General features: G+C 44.5%; 1 protein-coding gene across 1 annotated transcript in view; it reads left to right on the top strand.

Moving 5' to 3' along the window:
• Positions 1 to 2,717: 2,717 nt before the first annotated feature.
• Positions 2,718 to 13,744, top strand: part of KCNJ1 (potassium inwardly rectifying channel subfamily J member 1) — a 30,121-nt gene continuing 19,094 nt past the window's right edge. Inside the window, exon 1 of the mRNA XM_090027828.1 lies at positions 2,718 to 2,890. The gene's annotated coding sequence lies outside the window, so the exon portion shown is untranslated. The remainder of the gene's footprint in view (positions 2,891 to 13,744) is intronic.

Genomic DNA, 13,744 nt, shown 5'->3' with positions numbered 1-13,744 from the left:
TAAATTTGGTTAAAGTAAAAGTATGTCATAACTTTGCAACAGTAGGCTAAATTGCCCTGATTGTTAGGCCTGTGCAAGTCAGCAGTGATGCGATCCGGCTTTGGATCCGGCCACTTCAGATGGCTACGATCTGATCCGGGTCTCCGGACTGGGTTTCCGCCTCGATCCAGCTGAAGCGGCTCCGAAGCTAGATACTTCTGGGGCCCTGCATCCCTAGCTGCCGACAGGCAAAACTCGTGCCAAAACTGCATCTGTCCTGGGGCAGTTGATTGTCTGTCTTGAATTTGTCCTCTCCTTAGCCTGGTTTTGTAGGTGCTAATTGATGCCCGTTAAGTCATTATGTAGTAGCTGGGTCCTGTGTATTGAGCTGGTCCCTGAGTCCCTGGTCCCCAAGCCAGACACAGTCAGTCCCACAAGCACCCGTGACACCAGTTTTGCTTGTCCGCAGCTTGAGGGGCAGTTCCCCCCAAGCCCCTCCTCCAATCTTCTTGAAACTTGGCAGACTTTGTGGCCTCAGTACGAGCTACCACCCCTGCAGTTTTCACCCCGCTATGTTGTAATGCCTAGACATGACATGAGTTTTGCTTTCAAGAATTTGGGGTGCCATTCCCCCCAAACCCCTGCACCAATCTTCTTGAAGCATGGCAGGCTTCATCCTCTCTGCATAGTCTACTACCCCTGAAACGTTCATCCACATCAGATAAAAAACAACAACGTTATAGATATTTCATTGATTCCCTATGATACCATGGCCGGATCTCGGAGGCAGCTCCGAAGCGCTTCGGGAAGCCGAACGAGGCGGCGCTTCGACCTGGACGTGCTGCCTCCCACCCCGAAGCGTCCGAAGCGTCTCCGGATCCAAAACTCTGCCCGAAGCCTCGCACCGCCCTACTGATTGCACTGCATGGTGTGACAGTCCACCCAATTAAAACAGACGCTTGTCAGTCACCACGCATATCCGACGGGTGGAAATTGCCTCCAATGCTCTGCGAGGAGTCCGGCATAAAAAATATCTGGATTAATTACCTAAGCATGTAACATGCCCACTGCTTCAGCCTTGGCTGAGATTGGATGGCCCCATGACCATGATCCCTGAAGCAACCAAAACTAATGCAGCTATTGTTTAAATGCAGCTAATACCCACCTTGCTCACAAGCGGTGTTGGGAGATGTGACAAATGGATTTATGTGCTTTGAAGATGAAGAATGCTGTGCAAGTGCTATTACATCGATTATTACTGTTTCACCCATTATATCAGTATTTTTCACCTTATGAACATTTAAGGGGACACCCCTTTCCAGCTGAAACTGCAGCCTCGTTGCCTTTAGAAATTCTATTTATCTTAGAAGCTCGTATAACCCCAAATGCCACAGTACCCAAACACCACACAAGCTCCAGTGAATACAGCCTTACAGCCCTATGTGAGGTAAGGAAATGCTGTTTTCTCATTTTATTGATTGAAATCAAAGCACAGGCCAAGGTTACATGGGGAATCTGTTGTGAGGCAGGGAACTGAGCTCCAGTCTCCCAAGTTAGTAAGTGAACAGGACCATCTTCTGTTTTCAATCTGAGGTGTTCACGTGTGACCACAGTAGGTGCAAAATCTCAACACTGGCCTTTGAGACCCACAACACCTCTGTGAAATCCTGTTTTATGGGAGCGCAGACTGAGGCAGAGAGCAAGGAAGTGACTTGCCTAAGGTCGCAGAGTCAGTTAGCAAGGAAACCGCTGAGAAAAGGGGGAGGATCATCCTTGATCATCTAATGGGATCATACTTAGGTGCTTAAGTCTGTTTTCATGCCTAATAGGCAGGAAAGGGTTGGGCCTCAAGTGTTACATTGCCTTTGTGCCTGACCAAAGGACCACAGGAGGTAAGGTGACTGCGACCCAAGGTTATCATTGAAATGACTGGTAGCTTTTTGGATTAAAGCAATAAGGAGCACTAAAGAAGCTACTATGAACACCACTGATCACATATTCATTGCATGGCAGTGACAGCAACTCCGCTTAAGCACGTAAACTGTTAGAGCCCTCCCCCAGCAGGTTTAGGATTTAATGTAACATGTGGCACGGATCCTCTGATAAAGGCTTTTCCTTTGCTTGGTCCCAATTTCTACTCAAGATGTTCCCAGTGCTCAGTAGACCATGTGAACTAAACCACACAGTTTGCAGAGACCTTCCCAGAACAGGGCTGGGCATTGAGATACATGACTATTTTTAACCTGTCAAGTCCATGCTGGGCAAAGCGTTTCCTCTTCTGAGTGACAGACAGAAAGAAACTGGGGAGATCGCAGGACTGGAGTGGGCAGAGGTTTCCAGTTCTGGGCTGTTGTCTGGGGAGTCTACTATTGTTACTTGTCTGCTGTTATTTGTCATTTATTATAAACTGCTCTGAGCCTTTCTGGGTTGGGTAGGATCAAGATCTAAATAACAACAACAAGAAGTTATTGTTAAAAATTGATTCTGATACAGCTAAGCAATTTCCACTGTTATTAATTAGGGTTATGGGAGAGAGAAGCTTACAGGGTAGTGGTGATCGTGTTAGCAACTTTTCCAAGTCATTCCCTGTAGCCTCCTTTAAAGCTTTGGTAGATCAACACCTCTGTTATAGTTAAACCTTTTAGGGGCCACTCCTATCCCTTTCAAGCAGAGGTTTTAAAGCAAACCACAGTCAGTAATGTGCCATTGCATATAGATGAGCTGGCAACCAGTCTGAGCTAACACAGGGAGATATAAATACCAAAGAAGGCCTTGGGCTCTCTTCCATCTGATGCAGGAACTGTTGGACCAAAGCACTGAAAAAACCTACAGCTACAGAAACTGTGGGGAGTCACTCACTGCGCAAGAAGCAGGGCAGCCTTTTCTTCCTTCTTCCTGCCTAGCAAACAAGGTAAGGAGTGCCCTTCCAGATACTGTTGTCTCCAAAGCGGATGGAGATGAATCCACTTCATTCCCAGGGGGATGGACCCAGCTGTTTCCAGGCAAAGATGTTCTTACCATATGACACTAGCCATACTAAGTACAACATGCTAACTATGACCTTTTCCCCTTAAGTTCTCCCACATCCTTAAGATAAAACTGCTGCATAAATGCATGAAGCAGCAGACCAAGGCTCAGAATACCTGGGTTGGCTTTATGGTTGCCTGCTGCCTGTGATCTTGGGCAAGTCAGCTCTTTGCTCTCTGCCTCAGTTTGCACTTCCAGAAAACAGGATTTCACAGAGGTTTTATGGCACTCAGAAGACAGTGTCGAGATTTTGCATCATTGTGCTTCAGATTGCAATCAATAAAATGAGAAAACTGCATTTCCTTATCTGACGTAGAGTCATAGGGCTGGATTCATTGAAGCTTGTGTGGTGCTTGGATACTGTGGTATTGGGGGTCATATGAACATCAAAGATAAACACAAGTACTAAAACTGAAAGAAGGTGCAAAATAACCTGTAATTCTCTATTTTTTGAGTTGGGCCATTTGCCAGTATTTTGGCTCAGATTCTATTCCACCTATTAAGTGCTTAAGTGGGATTAGGTGTGTAAATGTGATTTTATTCCATCCTACTCAAGTCCCTGAAAAGCAGTCAATCCCCAAGTGGAAAAGGCTTCATCCTGCTCACTGCTTTTCATAACTTAGCCTTAAGACTAAGGTAATGGAGTGCTACAAAAACAGGTGTGTTAACATTTTTTCAAGGATGCAAGCAAGGTGAAATAGGATTACACATAGGCACCTAAATCCACTTAGACATGTAATAGGTGGAAAAGTATCAGATCCTCTGTGTACAGGCTATCTTCTCTGTAAAATCAGTGGCTGAAATAACCTTTATAAATACCAGCAGGGAAGCAGAAAAAATAAATCCACATGTTAAAAATAAGTCCACATGTTCAAAAAAAGCCCACATGGTTTGCACATGCAAAAGCAGATTTTCTGCATAAAGCAGGAACCTCCTGCATGCTGCCCTATTGAAAATGCCTGCAAAAAGAGAGACATTCTATTTAAAGGGCACTTTACCAAAAACAAGTATTTTTTGATTAATATTTTTTTTAAACATTACAACTGACAGTATTCTTTTAATGAATTATTTGTAATGTTCTTTGGGATCCTTTGAGGAACAATACCCACAAAAGTGCACTGTGTTCTTACTGGGAGTTGGAAGCAAAGCAGGAGAGTTTCTGTTTTGCATGGTGAAATTTTACCAGAGAAAGAAGAAAATGTTCCCTGCTGGGACATAAAGTCATAATTTAGAAAATATTCAATGCAAACTTTTGAAAAAGCTACAGGTGCTCCCAAAGCCTGTTTTGATTTGCAACTCTACAATCCCAAGAGAGAGACATTGTCCAGGAAGCAATTTCTCTCTATTCCATGCAACCTGTGATTTCTCTTTAATACCAGCTTTCAAAGATATGGTTCAAAAAGCTTTTGTTTGCTTCATCCTTTACCTTGCAAGTGCCTCTTCTATCCTCAATACCCAAACCATTCTCCAGGGACTTGCTGGCTAATTAACACAACTGTTTTCTTATCAAATCCTATCCAGAATGAAAACAAAATGAAGTGTGAAATCTAAGTGAGATTGTTTGTGGTCATTATACATTATGTCTGGCTTTGCATAATATTACACAAACATCAAATAGTGACAAACAAGCTTAAGTTAATTTATTTATAGCAACACTAAGTGCCCGATTCTCATTTCCCCTTATCCCCTTTTACACCATTTTGGCACCAGAAAGGGCACTAGAAGTACATGTTAATAATATTTACTTCGGAATTATGTTAAAAACCCTATTGTAAATGTGAATCATCACTTTAGGATACTGGATTAGGAGACCTAAGTTTTAGTCCTTCCTTTGATAATGATCTATTATATGTTCCTTTGAGTAAACCACTCTGCCGTTTGGTGCCTCAGTTTCCCAGCTTTAAAGACAAGATAAAGATACTGGCCTCTTTTGCAAAGTGCATTTAGTGCTGTAGCTTATTACTTTTGGGTGCAGTATTATGCCATTTTTAAATTCGTTATTGCTTAAGCAAAGACACACAGCAATAGCAAACAAATAAACATCTTGTTTTGAAATTCTTTTAAAGTGTCCACAAAGTCCTTAGGATTTTATCTTGTAAAATCAAATATATAGTTTAAAGAGAGATCAGAATTTAGCCCAGAGAAGGCAGAGAATAAGGACTGGCAAATACTCTGGGAATGCAATTCATTATAGTTGATTTATGTGGGTGGCTTTTAATTCCTCCTGATTTTCCGGTAAGAAGATCCAAACTGCCTGCAGTTTGCTTTGGACAGTTCCCAGTCTCCTAATTGGGCATGCATGTCTCTGTTTAGTTTTGAAGAAAGTGATTTTTCATGACCATAGCTTTGAATGGCTGAGGGTTTTCTAAAGAGCTGGGAGAAACCTTTAGCTGATGTACATCTGTGCAATTTGACTACATGGTAGACCGGGGCGGGCAGTTATTTTGGGCAGAGGGCCATTTTTTGAGTTTTGGCAAGCCGCTGAGGGCCACATGACAGGCAGCCAGGGACAGATAAATATTAATTTTCTACATTTTTTAGGGGCCCCGCGGGCCAGATAGAACGGCCTGTCGGGCCGCATCCGGCCCCCGGGCTGCATTTTGCCCACCCCTGCTGTAGACCCAGTTTTTCTCCCTGGGACAATGCGATGAACACCATCCAAGGCAAATAACAAGGAGCAGGAGACAAATGGTGTCAGGAAACTAAATTTGGGGGTTTCAACCTGGGGTTCATGGCCTCTAGGGAAATCATAATGAACTGCCAGGGGGTTGTGACCACATTGCCATGACCACCTATATTTTGGGAGTCAGTTCCTCGCTAGGTAGAAGAGCATTTTGTTATGGAAGAGGTGTATACTCCAGAAGAGGGTGAGAACTGAGGGGCTAGATTAACCCCAGGTCTGAATACTTTTCAAATATGCTGCAAGATCTTCCTTTCTGATAAACTTTTCCACCACAACTAGCTAGTGCTGTACAAACACACCCACATGTGCAATCCAGAGGACAAATGGCCACAGCTGAAGGAGGCCAGAGAGCAGGTAACTAACTCCACTAAGTTCATTACGAGCCCCACTGAGTAGATTTAATTTTCCTAATTTCCTATAAGGCTTCTTTGACGGCCACTACAGAAAACCCTAAAATAGATGAGCTAGACCTTCCTCCTTCAGGTACCGGGAGCTAACCTTTGACTTCCAATTAGCGTGGAGGACGGCGGCAGCTCTGAGACTAGGGGTAAGAGTGGAATTTGCAAGAGGCTGCAAGGAAAGGGAGCATTTCACACCATTACAAGCACTGCATTCTTGTTCAATGTAAGCAATAAAATACGAAAGGGATTCAAGAAAAAAGCTTTTCTAAATTGTAATTACAGTTACCTGAAACCTTTGACTGAAAATGTCCATGTACTGTACGGCTGTTTAGCCCGGGGCTTCCCTCTGCATTGGCGGTGCCCCCTGGGACCGACTGAGCTGGGTGCTCGTGGGTGGGTGCCACCTGGGAGTTACTGCCACCATGGAGGGTAGGTCTGGGGTCCCCCACAGTTCAGGGGTCTCTTGGCCCACTGGCAGCTCTCCCCCCAGCTGTGGGAGAGGCAGGTAGGCTCCAGTGCCCCATGCACCATCTCCCCACCACCTTCCCACGATCCGGCAGCAGGCTGGCTTGCCCCTGGGGCAATGTGGCAAGGTGGCAGGAGGGTGGCTTGGTGTGCTGGTGGTGGGAAAAGGTGGCAGGGATGATGCATGGGGCACTAGAAGCCCGCCAAGCCTGAGCTTCCCTGAGCATATCTGGGCTTCCCACGCTCCATGCACTGTTGCAATTTGTTACATAGCAAACTAAACTACCTCGGATGGGTTTTACTTTGCTATGTAACAAGATCACTTAAAGTGAAATATGCCACCGCACGTGTACATCGTGACAAAATTAAAGTGACATACACCACCGAAGGTGTAAACAGCAATGCTATTAAAGCGGTGCAAAAGGGCAATTAAGCTGCTTTAGAGGCCAATTTTGCCATGTGCACAAACGCCCATAGCTTCTCTCCTTTCAATAGTTACCCTGGGATAAAAACTGAGGAAACAAAACTGTGAGTCAGACCAGTCACTTCAAACCCCTTCCCTGTTCCACTGCGCAATTTTCAGTCTCTCGACTTTTTTTGTGATGTCATAATTTTGGTGCTTCTTCCAGCACTGCAGAGGCGCCAGTCTACTCGTGAATGTTCATGCTGGCTCAGATCTAGGTGTTCTACTTCAAGACCAGGTTTTTCCCCTTTTTAAATCAATTCCCAGCTGCTGCATACACTGGTCTCTCAAAGAAAACCACAGGATTTCTAGGATGGATCTTGAAGTCGTTCCTGTGGTTTTTCTTTATTCGATCTCCAAGGAGATGCATTCTCCCGTGATTGTGCATGTGATGCCTGCTCAGCCACAAGAGACTTAAACTCCCTCTAACTGGCTCATCCCCTATTCTGGGCTCCTCCTCTCCATGCTCATCTCACTGCCTACGGGGCTTGCAGTTCCAGCAGAAACCGAGAGAATTATTGGCAGCAAGAGTGGATGTTTAAACTAATGGGCAGTTACAGACAACTCTGCCCCAAGAAGCCTACCATCCAACTACTTTGGAAACCAATCCTATCTGTAGTCCTCCTTTCTGTCCTTCCCACTGTGCCATGTTAGACCCAGAAATTTTTACCTTGGCAATTACCATCAATCCACCTTGTCCAGCCTCCAGACCTATTAATTAAGAGTGAACCTTGCATTCCTACCAGTAATAGACTAATCTTGTTTTTGGACAAGGTATTTACTGAGTTTTGACATGAACAGATGAAGCAGGTGACTAAATTGGCTTTCGGACCCCCTGAGGGTGAGAGGAGGGGCAGGAGAAGGGACTGGGTTGGGGCAAAAAGGCTCTCATGCTTCATTTCCCTTAATGGAGCTTCCTGCCAGTTTCCAGCTTGATCCAGATCGGTGGCTTGTCCTTGAACATTTGGGGAGAACTGTAACTAAGAGCAGCTGTGGAAATTCGTCTTTCTTTATAGCAAAGACACTCTATGGGCCTGTCCTGTACTTGTGTCAGGAAGTCACTCCCATTCACGCCCTGGGAAGTCATTAAATTCTGGGGCAGCAGAGTAGTCCGTGAAGCTAAGGCTGGAATTTGTCTGCAAAGTGTCCAGCTTTAGGGGCTGTGAAAGCATTCCCTGATTGGATTGCACAGTGCATCTTATGCCCGATCGTGGAAGTCGCCGAATGCTCCTTGCCAGGTGCTCTGCTTAGTCCTGTGCGCCTTTACACAAGCAAAAACTAATCAACCAACAAAGCAAGACTACTGAGAGACAGGAAACTTTGTACCTTGTCTCTGGAACAGGATACACCAAGAGATGGTGCAGTGAGAGAAAGCCACGAAAGCTCCCAGTTTTGTTTTCTCCACAAGAAACAGCCTGTGCTTATCAGCATCAATATTAGGATTTACAAATTAGAATTTATTGGCCATTTCTGATTTAAGAGGTCCTTTAAGAGCCCATCAGGAGGCTCTTCAAATGTATGTGTTATCCAGAATATGCAGTTCAGCCATAAACATTCAGATGATGGATGACTTGTGCGTGCGCTCTTTGTCTGGTTTGTACAAGTGATCAATCATTACATAGCGGGTTTCTGTTCCCTGATTGTATATGTGATTTTTTGTTTCCAGAAAAAAAATCAAGAATAGGAAATATCACAGAAGTCGCCCAACATGGTTTTGGGGCAGCTATTCATTTGTGCAACTTTCAAGATTAATGGAAATTGTCAAAGATATAAGGTGGCCATTCAAACACTAGGAAACAACAAAGACACAGTCATCCTTTTTCTGCATTTAAATCATGACTTCACAGGGATTCAGGAAATTCCAACTTGCCTAAAAATACATTTCTCACCTATTTCACCAAGAATGACAATAAGGTCTTCCATTCTGGCAGTGGGTATCAAGCGTGCCTCCAGAGCATGCAAGCACTGAGCAACAAGTAGTTGAAAGGCAGCCAATAAGAAATAGGAGGCACAGGGACACGCTTGAATACTCAGGACTACAAGAAGCCTTCTGTCACAGCAGGGTCCAGATTGCTCAGAGGGGAGACATTAGGCAACAACCTAAGTCTGCAAATGAGCACTTATAGGGATTTCCAAAAGCACCTGTACCAGCTGGATACCTACCTCCCATTGATTTCAGGCACCTCCATCTCCCTTCTGTCAAGTGCAGCTAGGGACATTTTGCCTTCTCTCTCCGTGTTTATTAAGAATGTAATCATCTCCAGCAGGATTGATCTCTCCCTAAGTACAGCTCCAGGGAGGCCCCAGAGACCTTTAGGTGGTACAGTGATAGTAATAAAAATAATAATCCAGCCTGGGCAGTCAGACTGACTCCAGTGAATGAGTTTCATTTGTGAAAACATCAGTAAATCATCTTGCTATTTTTCCAGCTCTAAATGCACTTTACTAGAAGACATTGTGTATTCTCTCCTGTGTTTGTTTTTCACTGTTTGCCTCAGTCTGAGGCATTAGTATGCACACAAAAGCTTTTCCTCTCCTGGGGGAATGTGCAAGTTTGTACTGAAATGGCAAGCAAGCGCCTGTGTTTTGGGCTAGGCATTTTCTTAGCATCTAAGCACTGCTGCATCTCTACCTACAGCAACTCCCAGACTGAAGATATTTTATTCACCATAGCACCCTTCCATGCAAACCTCTCAAAGTTTTTTGCAAACATTAATGAATTTAATGCAGTTTGTTTAATGTTTCCCTTGACATCGCCCCCTGTCATTAGTTCCAGGTTAGGGGGTAACTGAGGCACAAAGAAAGGAAGCAACTTGCCCAAGACAGTACAAGAAGCCTGTGGAAGAACCAGAAACTGAGCATACATCTGACTCCCAGGGTGATACCTAGACTGTATTCCCTGAGACTGCTGTAAGATGCCTTGCTGCTAGGGGAAGTTAGTTTTGTCTTAATGGGACAGAACATATTCACTGCGTTTTCATTTTGCTATGGAACAGCAAAGATAGGATGTGCAGAATACTGGTTTCCATCCTTGATAATCATTTCAGTTATTTGGGCTTGATTTTTCAGTGTAGCATTTCAAGCCAGCCGTAAAAACTCTGGGAATCAGCATATCACATCTCAGCATGGGAGAGATTTTAAAATAGCAGAGGGTGCCAAATCTATACCTTGCGAGACAGGATTCTGTCGAGGATGAATCTGAGCATATACATTTAAATTAAAATTATGCCCGCTCCAAATGCTTTATGCAGAAAAAATATTAATGACTTGCATCTTCTATTAAGAATGCAAAGCAGCCTTTTCATATGCAGTTTGTTTAGATGCCAGTTCACATCGATGACCCTTGTGACATGTCAATAATTCACTCAGTGCAGAAATGTCTTGCAAGTCAAGTACAAGTATACAAACTGAAATGGTTTTGCTGCTTAAGTAGTGTCCATTTCCAGAATGGTAGGCCTGGTTGCTGCGTTTAGGACTGCACCTGTAGTTCCACTGTCTCTTAAGGGGGTCAGGCAAATGCAGCTGAAAGCCCTTAAGCACTAGACATCGGATCTAAAAAGGGACACAGGCGGTTCATGCATTTCAGTGAATAAAAGAGATGAATTCCTGCAATTAAGAAGACATTAACATTTTAAAAAGCCAGGATGACAAATTAGACAGGCCAGGCCTGTTGTGCAGCATCATTCATTCATGTTTTTTGGCGCCCTCTCCTGTCCATCCTGGTAGAGGAGGATAGAGAGGATATGCTTGAAACAGATAGCCAGAGAATTCATTAATGAAGCTGCTGGCCACAGACTGACCCTTTGGGCGCAGACAGAAGTGACAATTTTCACCCAATTTGGCCTCTGAAAGTGTTCTACAGCCATGACCAAACAGAAGCACATGGCTGCAAAGTGTTTTAAAAGGGCCCAATCTTGCACAAATCTGAGCCCTCACTGCATGAGGGTTCAGATGAAGACATTTCAAAACAGCCTCTTCTGTAACTTGTGTCTGTGCTGCCTACCAGCCTCCGAGTTGCTTTCAGAATGAGAGGGGGAAAGGGAGCGGAGGGAGAGTTCAGTCTGGGTTTTTTTCAGCTGACGCTGAAGGGTGGACAGGAGGGTTGGAGTCCCCACCTCGGGGCAGCTCCAATCCACCTACCCCACCTCCAGTGCTGGCTGGTCACCCCCTAGAATGAGCTCCCCCTTCTCCTTTTCCCCCTCCCATTCTGAAAACACTGCCTAGGCCGGGAGAGAGAAAGGGCTATTGCTAGAGGAAACCATCTACAGGCTTGTAGCCAGCAGCTGGATTCCCCACCCCACTGCCTCCTGGACCCAACGGTGAACTTCTGTTTTGTCCAGGGGATCATTGTAACTCAGACTGCTTCCTGCAAAGTGTTGTGAGTTACCGAGGAGAGCTGCTCTTCTGTTCGGCTGTTTTGGTTATCTCTGGCTCTCAGGCTTGCTAAGACAACCTGCGCTAAGTGGACCTGGTTCACCTATGGGTAAAACACCTCCCACACCACCTAGAAGCAAAGGGACATGCTTCAGAAATATGGGCTGTTCTGCCGCAGCCTGGCGCCTCCACGAACTTGGAAGGTAGTTGCCCCAGGAAGGACCATTCCCCATGTCAACTGCCTGAAAGCAGGGGTAACCCTTATTAAACTGTCCATGATGTGGATTAAAACATAGCTGACAGCCAAACACAGTTCAGAAAAGGAAATTCCTGAGATGAAAAAGAGCATAATGTAAATACAGACAGTATGGGATATTACTGTAGAAATCAGGATGCCTGACACTGGAATTTGAACTGTGGATTGCAGTGCCCTGCTCTGGGGAATCCCAGAGACCCTCGGACTCGGAGCGATGAAGCATGGGAAGGACTCTTTTGCATTAATAGTCTTCTCTTCTAGTTGCACTTGTATTACTTAAGCTAAGGGGTGCATCTACACGAGACGCTTAATGCACAGTAGATTTACTGAATGTGCATTACAGCAGCATGGCAAAAACCATGCTATTAGGTTAGTGCGCACTAGTATGAGTCTACTGTGCATTAGCCATCAGGGCAAAAGCATGCGATTGTGCTAATATGCAGTAGGGCAGCGCATTTATTTAGTACTTCCTTTTGGTGGCATCTTGGAAGGCTTGAGGTATAGACAATGACTGAAGTTTAAAGATGCGACAAACTTTTCTCTGCTACAGCCTGTGTTCTGTCACCTGAGTTTCTCTTGCATGATAAAGGAGCATGGCCTCTAGGCCCTCAGCAAACTAGGGAACGTTCCGCACAATCTTGAGATCTTACATGATACCAAGTTCCAAAAACACATGAAAGTGAAATCTAATGAAGAGTTCATATTATTCATATCATTATTTCACAGTCTGGACACCGTGACCATGAAGAAAATATGGAACAGAAAGCACATACAGTTTTAGAAAGGCGTGTATAGGCTGTATTCTAAAATTATTCTATCCTAAAACTTTCAAAAATGTGGTTGATCAAGTCATAGCTTATTTGCAAGAGTAGTTTATGGCTGAAACTTTAACCTCTTCCCCTTTTGATTTACAGTAAGGAATGACTGGAGGCCATAAGGTCTCTTCCTAGATTTTTCCATTTATTCTGGTACCAGCTGTAACCTACCCTGTTTTGGTCATGGGCAGTGATTTATGAACCTGTATTTACAGAGACTATCATAGAATTGCTATGGATAACAGGAAAAAAACCTTGGTACCTATGGAATTTTCTATCTGAAAGGGGTTGGGAATGGAAGGATACTGAGCAACTGAGACTTGCTGGATGCTTCTTAGCACTAGGCTTTCTGCAGAGGCAGACAGACTTTTTTTATGGTGTGGGTGAGCTTTTAAGAGAGGACCCTCTTTTGTTCTTTACTTTATTGTGCACTTTATCCAAAATGAGGGTCACAATTGCTTGCCCTTTGCTGGCACAAAATAGGCATAATTTATACTTACAGAGCACCATTGCTTCTCTGGGATCCCAAACCACTTTGCAAGTGACAGTGGTTCAGAGGGATCATTTCATCTGCCACTGAAGTTAGAGACAACTGTTAAAGTCAACACTACTGAACAGGAGAAATACAACTTGGCAAAAAATACACTTAGCACCATGAAAACATCATAGAATAGTGATACGCCCTTGTTGTTACCCTGTGAAGTAGCTAATTTATTATGATTATTTTGATTACAGAGAAGGAGAACCCAAGATGGAAAGGAAATAGGATTTACTCAAGGCCACACTATAGGTGAGTGGTAGAGTCAGATTTAAAACTCAGCTGTTTCTGACTTTGAGTTTACTGCTTCTAGTAACAGGTTAGGAGAGGAAGTGGAGAAATGTACATGCAGATGAAACTGCAGGGACTCATAGATTGTGAGGCTGGAAGGGGCCCCGAAAGGTCATTGGGTCCAGCACCCTGCATCAAGCAGGAAAAACAACTGGGGGTCAGATGACCCCAGCAAGGTGATTGTCCAGTCTCCTTGTGAAGATTTCCAGGGTAGGTGACTGCACCACCTCTGGAGGGAGCTTATTTCACAGTCTGGACACCGTGACCATGAAGAAGTTTATCCTAATGTTGAGCCTGAATTGGTCTTCCAAGAATTTGTGGCCATTACTCCTGGTTTTCCCCAAGGGTGCCCTGGTGAACAGTTGCTCACCGAGCCCTTGATGTACTCCTCTAGTGTAGCAGTACGCTGCTACCAGGTCCCCTCTCAGCCTTCTTTTCCTCAGGCTGAAGAG

Source organism: Crocodylus siamensis, chromosome 14, assembly GCF_052110815.1.
Source record: "Crocodylus siamensis isolate JL-2025a chromosome 14, ASM5211081v1, whole genome shotgun sequence".
Classification (NCBI taxonomy): domain Eukaryota; kingdom Metazoa; phylum Chordata; order Crocodylia; family Crocodylidae; genus Crocodylus; species Crocodylus siamensis.
The sequence above is the reverse complement of the archived record's forward strand: the minus strand, read 5'-3'. Positions and strand labels throughout refer to the sequence as shown.